The following is a 10,313-nucleotide window of genomic DNA, read 5'->3' on the forward strand; positions in this document are numbered from 1 at the left end:
GAACTGTGTGATTAGTGATAGTGAGTATTATGGACTGTTACCTGCACTTTTTCAACATAATGGGTGCCACTTAGAAATGTTTAATTTCTGCTGATGAACTGTATGATTAGTGATAGTAAATATTATGGACCGTTACTTGCACTTTTTCTACATGATTGGTGCCACTAGGACATGTTTAATTTCTGCTTATAAACTCTGATGAACAGTGTGATTAGTGATAGTGAATATTATGGACTGCTGTCTGGACCTGCTCTTCATTGCTAGGTGCCACTGATGAACTGCTTCTACTGACATAATGTCACTTGTTGGTGTCTGCACCTGCTCAACATTGCTGGGTGCCACTGATGAACTGCTTCTACTGAAATAATGTCACTTGTTAGTGTCTGCACCTGTTCAACATTGCTGGGTGCCACTAATGGAACTGCTTCTACTGAAATGATGTCACTTGTTGGTGTCTGCACCTGTTCAACATTACTGGGTGCCACTGATGGACTGCATCTATTGAAATAATGTCACTTGTTGGTGTCTGCAACTGTTCAACATTGCTGGGTGCCACTGATGGACTGCTTCTCCTGAAATAATGTGACTTGTTGGTGTCTGCACCTGTTCAACATTACTAGGTGCCAATGATGGACTGCTTCTACTGACATAATGTCACTTGTTGGTGTCTGCACCTGTTCAACATTGCTGGGTGCTACTGATGGAACTGCTTCTCCTGAAGTGTCACTTGTTGGTCTGCACTTGTACAACACTGCTGGGTGCCACTAATGGAACTGTTTCTGCTGAAATAATGTCACTAGTTGGTGTCTGCACTTGTTCAACATTACTGGGTGTCACTAGTGGAACTGCTTATACTGAAATGATGTCACTTGTTGCTGTCTGCACCTGCTCAACATTGCTGGGGGCCACTGATAAACTGCTTCTATTGAAATAATGTCACTTGTTGGTGTCTGCACCTGTTCAACATTGCTGGGTGCACTAACGGAACTGCTTCTACTGAAATGATGTCACTTGTTGGTGTCTGCACGTGTTCAACATTACTGGGTGCCACTGATGGACTGCATCTATTGAAATAATGTCACTTGTTGGTGTCTGCAACTGTTCAACATTGCTGGGTGCCACAGATGGAACTGCTTCTACTGAAATGATGTTACTTCTTGCTGTTTGCACCTGTTGACCATTGCTGGGTGTTACTGCTGGAACTATCAACTACTTGTTTTTTTTTTAATCATTGAAAGCATTTTATGTGCACATTTGTATAAACTGATTTTTTGTGTATTGTGTAAACTATTATGTAAAGTCGCATGTATGAAAGAATTTGTATTGCTTACTGTATTTTATATATTGGGTTATTGAAAGGTCAGTGCAAAGCCAAAATTTTATCTAATTATGTGATATTTAGGTATTAATATTATGTTTTATTTTTGTCTGTATTTTTGTGGACGAATTTGGTGGTATTTTCACCACCAATGCTGGCAAAAATACCGTCAAATTCTGGCCCGTGGAGGAAGGGCATATGAAAGGTGGCTACACTGAGCCAACGCGCCAGAGATTGCGCCAAAGAGTATTATTCCGCCGCCTCCACTGGCAGTGCTTGTCGAGAACTCGTAGTAGGCAGTGGAAGTGGAGAGTGCTTGTTCCATGTTTAATGCAGTTGTTTGATGGGCTAGACAGCAGATGTTGTTCGAATGGAGATATTGTAATGATCAGAGAGCTTTTCGTCAATATATATGAAGGTAAAATATTCTCTGTTTTTTCATTATTTCAGTGTCTTAAATAATGCGTCATTACAGGTTCAGTCAACAAAGCATCTGGCTCGTGTTCTTGTATTAGAGTGTAATTCTGGTTTCCTTACGCAATTATAGTATTTATATTTTTTTAAATTACTTCAGTATAAATGATATTTAAAATTTCTTGTCTTATTGAAGAAGAACCGTGCCAGATGTGTACGTTGAATCACACTTCCACACACAGAACAGTTACACTTGTGCTTTGTTGTTGCGTTGGTTTTATAGCTGCTGGGGACTTAATTAATTAATTGTGTTAACGGAAAATTTCATTCCATTCTTTGTTGTTATTCTATGCAGTCAGATTTCGTACTAAAACTAGTCAGGGCCAACCGTTTACGAGACTTCGTAATCGGACAGACAGCGACAAAAAAATTAAAAAATTATTTGCATTTCATATTTATATAATTAAGCCCCCATGCAACGTTGTTTGTTCTCTATCAAAATCTTTCATTTGCTAACTATGCCTATCAGTAATTAGTGCCTTCAGTAGTTTGAAACTTTTATTTAGCTAGCAGTAGTGGCGCTCGCTGTATTGCAGTAGTTTGAGTAACGAAGATTTTTTTGAGGTAAGTGATTTGTGAAACATACGTTTCACAAGGTTAATGTTAGTCAGGGCCATTCTTTTGTAGGGATTTTTGAAAGTCAGATTTCGTTGCACTAAAAATATTGTGTGTCAGTTTAGTGTTGATCAGAATAGGTAAAGAGCGAAATGTCTGAGTCCGTTCAGTTCTGCACAGCTGTTTGAAAATCAAATAATGTAAGAGGTTTATCAGCACATTAATCCATTAATTTTTCTAAGGGGACGTTTTTCAAATACACGAAACATGTGTAAATGGATGTTTGTAGCAGTAGTTGTTTAGAAACGAAGAGGCTTGCACAGGATAGAATAACGTTGAGAGCTCCATGAATCCAGGCTTCCAACTGAAGACAACAACACCAAATGGACGCCCAACTCCTGAGAGTTCCCTGACGATCACAAACGCGCAAAACCACGACACAACAGCAAACCAGACGTGCAGCCTTCTTTTGCAGCCTGGTCGTGCTTCCTTGATTTGCTGTTGTGTCGTGGTTTTGTACGTTTTCCACCGGCAGGGACATATCAACAGTGTTGTCGTTTATATTCATTATTTTCGAAGACTAGTATGAAGCTGCTCTTTACGTTACTCTATTCTATGAAAGCCTCTTGATCTCTAAATAACTACTTCAACCCTCTGCTGTTTTTAGCCCCCACCGGACGGAGAGGCTTCATCCCGCAACAGCCCTCAGTGGTTCACAACCCCACAACAGGCCGCAGCTGTCCACAAACCCCACCACCGCCCCACACCGAACCCAGGTTGTTGTGCAGTTCGCCCCCCAGTGGAACCCCTCGGGAACGTCTCGTACCAGACGTGTGTAACCCCAAATGTTTGGGTGGTACAGTAATTATGGTGTACGCATGCATGGAAACGGTGTTTGCGCAGCAATCGCCGACACAGTGTAATTGAGACGGAATAAGGGGAACCAGCCCTCATTCGCCGAGGTAGATGGATCCACATACTGGCCGGCACACCGGACCTCGACACTAATCCACCGGGCAGATTTGTGCTGGGGACCGGCACGCCTTCCCACTCGGGAAGCAGTGCGTTAAGCCGAGCCCTACCTGGACGGGCTCCCCACACCCATACTTCCCTCCAGCACTAGCCTGACGATTACTTAATGTCTCAGAATGTGTCCTATCAACAGATTCCTTCTTTTAGTGAAGTTCTGCCACAAAGCTCTTGATCCTCAATTCTATGAAGTATATCCTCATTAGGTACGCAATACACCCATCTATTCTTCACCGTTCTTCTATGGTACCACATTTGAACAGCTTCTATGCTTTTCTTTCTGAACTGCTTGCTATCCAAATTTCACTTTCATACGAAGTTACACTCCAAACAAATACCTTCACAAAACATCTCCTGACACAATTAAATTAAAATCTGCATTCAGTGTTAACTAATTTCTCTTCCTCAGAAACGCTTTTCTTGCCATTTCCTGTCTTTATTTTATTTCCTCTGTACCTTGTCCATCATCAGTTAGTTTACTGGCCGAATAGCAGAGTTTCACTGTTACTTTTAGTGTCTCGTTTCCTAATCTAATTCCATCAGCATCGCCTGCTTTCAGTCAACTACATTCCCTAAAGCTTTTTATATCCCCACTTTCAAGAAGCTGTCCTTTCCGTTCAACGGCATTTCGGAATCCTTCGCTGACTGACAGAATTACAACCCCGTCCTGGACTCGCATGCGAGAGGACGGCGGTTCAAACCCACGTCCAGCCATCCTGATTTAGTTTTTCCGTGATTTCCCTACATCGCTTCAGGCAAATGCTGGGATGGTTCCTCTGAAACAGCACGGCCCACATCCTTCTCCATTCTTCCCTAACCCAATGGGACCGATGACCTCGTTATTTTGTCCCTTCCACCAAACCAACCAACCAACCTCGTCTCATCCCCATGAACTTTAATTCCCTTTCCGTATTTCTGCTTGCTTTTCTCCACAGCCTGCTCAATGTGCAGATTGAATAACATTGATGATAGTTCACAAGCCTCATTCACTCGCTTCTCAGCCACTACTTCCGTTGCATGCCCTTCGATCCTCACAAGTGCCGTCTGGTTTCTTTAAAAATTATTAATAAGCTCTCTCTTTCTGTATTTTACCCCTGCTACCATCACAGATTTAAAGAGTGTTTTCCAGTAAACATTGTCAAAAGCTTTCTCTAAATCTACGAATGCTATGAACGTAGGTTTGCCTCTCCTTATTCAATGTTGTCACATAAGTTGTAGGGTCAGTACTGCATCGCGTGTTGCAACACTTCTCCGGAATCCAAACTGTTTTCCCCGCGGTCGGCTCCCAGCAGTTTTTCCAGTCTTCTGTAAGGTTAGTATACTGGAACCACGACTTATTGAACCTATAGTTCTTTAATATTAACATCTGTCAACAGCTGATTTCTTCGGAATTGGAATTTTCAGATTATTCTTGAAATCACAGGGTGTCGTATGTTTTGGATATAAGGTGGAATAGTTTAGTTAAGCCTGGCTCTCGTCAGGAAACCAGCATTTCAGATGTAAGTATCGCTTAGTTTACAAACACAGCGTGATGATAAAGAGCGTCCTTTTAGGCGAGTTCACAGCCTATTCGAATCTCTATATTTTGAACTAGGTGTGCTCGGGCGTGATAGGTTTCTATATATTACACCGTTCTGGATGCATACCAAGCAATTAATATTGTAAAGGTTGATCTATAACGCGCACCGGTTTTGGAACGGCTGGTAAAATTGTCGGTTGGTGACATAGTTTTCATTCGTTTCTGTTTCCAGGAATATTCAGATTGTTTGAATTTCTCGAATCGATATCTAAGCATGGAGCAGTTCACTTGTGCGCAATGCATGCTAATCGTGAAAACGTTGTATCAGAATTGGGAAAGTTATGCAGCAAGCGGCAGGAGAAAGTTATGCAGCAAGCGGCAGGCGACTTCGCGCGATTCTAGGGCGTAACGAGGCACTGAAAGAACAAATAATTCGCAGACCTATGAAAACGTTCTTTGAGATGCGTTCAACAGTAAACCTTAAAAATTCTTGTCCTCGTCGTTCTGGCCGAAGAACAGAACATTGCGATGGCTCTTGACAGCGTGTGAAATCAGTTCGTCACCGTTCGCAACGATTGGGCCTAAGCAGTTCTTCAGTACAGAGTATGATCACCATTACCACCCCCATAAAATTCACTTGACAGAGTAGCTGAAATTGACGGATTAGCAGAAAAGGCGACAGTTTGTTAAGTGAGTTACGTGAGGACGACTTCAACCACAAAAAAATCATCTTCATTGATAAAGCACATTTCCATTTAAATAGTTTTTGTGAATAAGCACGGCTGCCGTATCTGTGGGTCTTAAAATCTTGCATGATCCAAGAAATTGTAACGCATTCACAACGAGTGACAGTTTGGTATGGAGTGACGTATGATAACAGAGTTTTCGTGGCCTCATTTGGATGGAATGGACATAACAGAAGTGTGGTCTCAGCAGAATGGTGCCGCCTGCTGTACTTCTCGCGAAACAAATCAGTTGCTCCATGAGCGGTTCTCGGATCGCCTCATTTCGCGCAATGCTGCTCATCAATGACCACAAAGTTCACGTATCTCAACTCAGGTAACTTCACTCCTTGTGACTGTTTTCTGTCAGGTCATCGTAAGTCAGTGGTGTATTCCAATAAACCCCGAAACATCCATGACTTGGAGGAAATTCGACGAGTGAACAGCGAAATGGATGTGGAAACCTGTCGCACATTCATAGTGAATTTAATGGACAGAGTTCTTGCATGCCAGCGCAGTAGATCAGGTCATATGTCTCACAGTTTCCATACATGAAAAGGGAAGGTTACATGAACATGTTTACGTATTTTGTTTGTGTTTTTTGTGAAACAAACTTCTTACTTTGATATATCAAAACCTGTTCCAACACCTCAAAAGCGACTTGTAATCAAATTGCGTGCCTACGGAGTATCGTGTGGCTGGATTCATGATTTCCTGTCAGAAAGATCACAGTTCGTAGTAACTCACGGAATGTCATCGAGTAAAGCCGAAGCAATATTTGGCCTTCCCCAAAAAAGTTTTATAGGCCTTCTGAACTGCATAAACGGTTTAGAGGACAATCTGAGCAGCCCCTTAAATTGTTTGAAGATGATGCTGCCAATTACCGTCTTGTAAAGTTAACGGATGATCCAAACCAAGTACAGAATGATTTAGTCATGATATAACGAAAAATGTGAAATCATCCACATGATTGCTAAACAAAACACACTAAATTTCAGTTACACTATAAGACACACAAGTCTAAAAGCTGCGAATTCAACTACATACTTAGAAGTTACAGTTACGAATATCTTAAGCTGGAACGATCACAGAGACAATGTTGTGGGGAAAGCGAACCAAAGACAGCGATTTATTGACAGAACGATTTATTGGCAGAACATTTAGAAGATGCAACAAGTCTATTACAGAGATTGCCAACACTACGCTTGATTGTCCACATCTGGCAGGATGGCATCCGGATCAGGTAGGATTGACGGAAGGCATCGAAAAAGTTCAAAGAAGGGTAGCTTGTTTTGTATTATCGCGAAATACGAGAGAAAGTGCGACGGATATGACAAGCGAATCGCGGTGGTAAGCATTAAAACACAGGCGCTTTTCGTTGCAGCAGGATTTCAATCACAGACTTTGCCCTGCGGATTCGAAAATGTTTTTGGCACCCAGCAACACAGGAGGAAATAATAACCATAGTAAAATATAAGGACATTCGCACAGAGAAATTTAACTGCTCATTTTCTCGCGCGCTCTTCGAGAGTGGAACGGCAGAGAAACAGTTTGAATGTGGTTCGATGAACCCTCTGCCAGGCACTTTATTGTGAATTGCAGAGTAATACGAATTGTAGATGTAGGTGCGAATGGTGATCTCGACTTTGTAAGTGCACTGGAAAATAAAATTACGAATTTCAGCGAATAAAAGTAGCACCTCTAATTAGCCTCTGTAAATTTTTAGTCTGTTGCAGCGCTGACAGGGAGTGCTTCACGCAGTCATGATGCGTCCCGGTAACCTGGTGCGATCCCGAGGCAATCGTATCAGGCACCTTCTGCAGGAACGTCTGTGCGGAGGCCAACGATGTTAGATTACATTCAGAGGGATGGCGTGACAAAGGCAAAGATCCTTTTGTGTCTACTGTGAGACACCGATCTCCTCGGGAGACTGGCAACCTTGTTACTCTCTCACCGGATATTTTTCCAAACAATGACATTGCTTCCATATTGCAGCTTCAAAAGTCAAAAGTAAATTATAGCTTTCTTTTCTGACTAGGGCAGTTTATCATTGAACAACTGCAGGATACTGTTCCTGCCTGCCTCAGGGTCTGCTTGGGTTTGATGAGAGCTTAAATAAGGTTAGCTAGATAAGAAGATCGCTCTGTTTGTGCATTTTTGGGATAGTACGTTGATTTACTTTTCAAGCAGGTGTCTCACTTCAGTATTTTGGCGGAAAAGTACTGCAAAAGATTTGTTTGAAGTATTTAGGACAAGTGCATCCCAATATAAGGTAAATCTGAAAAAACAAGCTGTTCAGTCGCCCATGGACGGTCCTAATTTCAATAAGACATTCCTAAGAGAATTAAAAAGCGAGTTTCAAATCAAGTGTAACCGATATAACCCTGTGCATTTGGACTTTGGGCCATCTGTCTTACATACAGTCTACAAGACTAGCGCTTGTTGGAACCTTATTCAGTTTCTTTATGTAATCTGCTTATAAATGTTCCGTTCCATCGAGCTGATTTCACCAACATTACAAACACCTCTGTTTCCGCCCATAAGTTTCATGCCATTCAGTCGGTAGATAACAAAATGGTGGCAGTTATGTCTCATCAAATGATAACGGCTGTTGGAAAGAGCGCTAGAAAAGTAAAAAGCGAAAATAAGTAACAGGAGGAGTAAAACCGAAACATGTCACCATTTGAATTCCTAAAGTCTTCGTTAACAAGTAGTATGTGAGCCCCTGAGGGACAAAATGCTGGGAGTTCACCTCGCCTTTTTCACTCAGGTTGAAAAGTACTCCGTCTTCAGGCCCAAAGTGGCCCATCGGGACCATCCGATCGCCGTGTCATCCTCAAATGAGGATGCGGATAGGAGGAGCGTGTGGTCAGCACACCACTCTCCCGGTCGTTACGATGGTTTTCTTTGACCGGAGCCGCTACAATTCGGTCGAGTAGCTCCTCAATTTACATCACGGGGCTGAGTGCACCCCGAAAAATGGCAACAGCACATGGCGGCCGGGATGGTCACCCATCCAAGTGCTGGCCACGCCCGACAGCGCTTAACTTCGGTGATCTGACGGGAACCAGAGTATCCACTGAGGCAAGGCCGTTGCCCCCACTCAGGTTGAACTGTTCCTAAATTTTAATCATGTTCCCCTTCAGGTCTATTTCTCTTTGCGTCCCTCCAGACTACGATCAGAGAATTAGTGAGAAAATGTGTAAAACCAGAAATTTTATGCAATAAGACTATCTTCAATATAGACCTGAGCTACAACATAAATCTGTTGCAACCTCAGAAAGTGGTTCGAGGTTAATGTGCTATATCAGTGGATATCTTGCTGTTTAGAAGTGAGTGGCTTATATTTATGAAGAGTATGGTATCTAAAATTCTGGATAAATCGTTCCTGGGGTATTCTTTTACTAAGGGGATCACATGCTTAAATTCGGAAGTGGTATATGACGCCGACCTTTTGAAGAAAGACACAGCTTTAACACAGCTCGCTGCCTTAAATAGCTTTGGTGGTCATGAAACTGATACCATTGTCCGTGAATTCCAAAATTGTTTATAGATCAGGCCACTAAAGGAAATCCTTAAAGAATTTAATTGGAACCGTGATTGCAACGATGATCACAGGGTATAAAAGTGGACGTGGAAATCTGCAGACATTTATTAAGCTTGCTTGCAATCTGGTCCTTGGAAATGCCACTCTAAAAGAGGTGTCTCTGTCAACTCTTCCATTCTGGTGGAAAAACTGAAGCCACTCTCATTCCCCTTTGTACCGTTCTCGATGTGGTCAAGGTTATGGGGGGTGTTACATCTATTCCCATCACGAAGCAGTTAATACACAGTGTTCTAAGCGCACATATTAGATGCATTGAACCAGCAGCAGAGGAAAGGGCGGTTCAGAAGTCCTCAAAGTCAAATCAGAGAGAGAGGACAGATATGAGAGAAAATCTAAGAGAGCTACAAAGAAAGAGCACAAAACTCACTGAAAGTGCTGAGAACGAGGTTTATGAGATTGAAGAAGAAGTTCTATCACTAAAATACATCTGCTTGTGACTTCACATAGTGTCCATATATATGTCGTTACCAGACTAATCTATTATTATACCTTCCATACCAGTTTTGTTTAAATATTATTGAATTTCGTTCTTAGGTCTTTTTGTAAAAAGTGTAATTTTTTACTGAAGTAGATAATGCTCTTTGTTTTTAAGTAAGTATGCACTTGCAACAGCTAATGGTCTCCAATGGAGGTGTTTTTATTAATGTTTTACTTCCTTTGTAAACTTGTTTCATTCTAATTCACCTGCAATTTTTCGTTCTACCACGTTTGGCACTAAATCCTGTTGCTGGATCTGTTTATATTTGTCTTGGTTAGAGGAAACAATGTTCGTTTTAAGTGTTTTTCCTTTTACTCAGAATTACACTCCTATGTATTGAAAAAAATTATAGATTTCGTCATAAAATCTATGAAAATTGGCTAGGTAATAAGCACAGTGCGACTCTGGAAAATATAAAATTTGGTCTATAAAACCCGGATTTTTTTCTTTTTTTTTTTTTAGTGTCGCTGGACACCGTGTTTTCCAAAGTATACGACGTTTCCAGTGTAATTCACCTACATGAAAGTGTCCCCTCAGCTCTTCTTATCCACCAGAAGAAACTTCGGGCCTTAGTTTCTAGCCACCCCGTAACTTAACGTTCTTACAAGATT

At 41.7% G+C, this 10,313-nt stretch overlaps 1 pseudogene; it reads right to left on the reverse strand.

Moving 5' to 3' along the window:
- Positions 1–8,597: 8,597 nt before the first annotated feature.
- On the reverse strand, positions 8,598–8,715 carry LOC126475906 (5S ribosomal RNA; annotated as a pseudogene).
- Positions 8,716–10,313: the final 1,598 nt, after the last annotated feature.

Source organism: Schistocerca serialis, chromosome 4 (genome assembly GCF_023864345.2).
Source record: "Schistocerca serialis cubense isolate TAMUIC-IGC-003099 chromosome 4, iqSchSeri2.2, whole genome shotgun sequence".
Classification (NCBI taxonomy): domain Eukaryota; kingdom Metazoa; phylum Arthropoda; class Insecta; order Orthoptera; family Acrididae; genus Schistocerca; species Schistocerca serialis.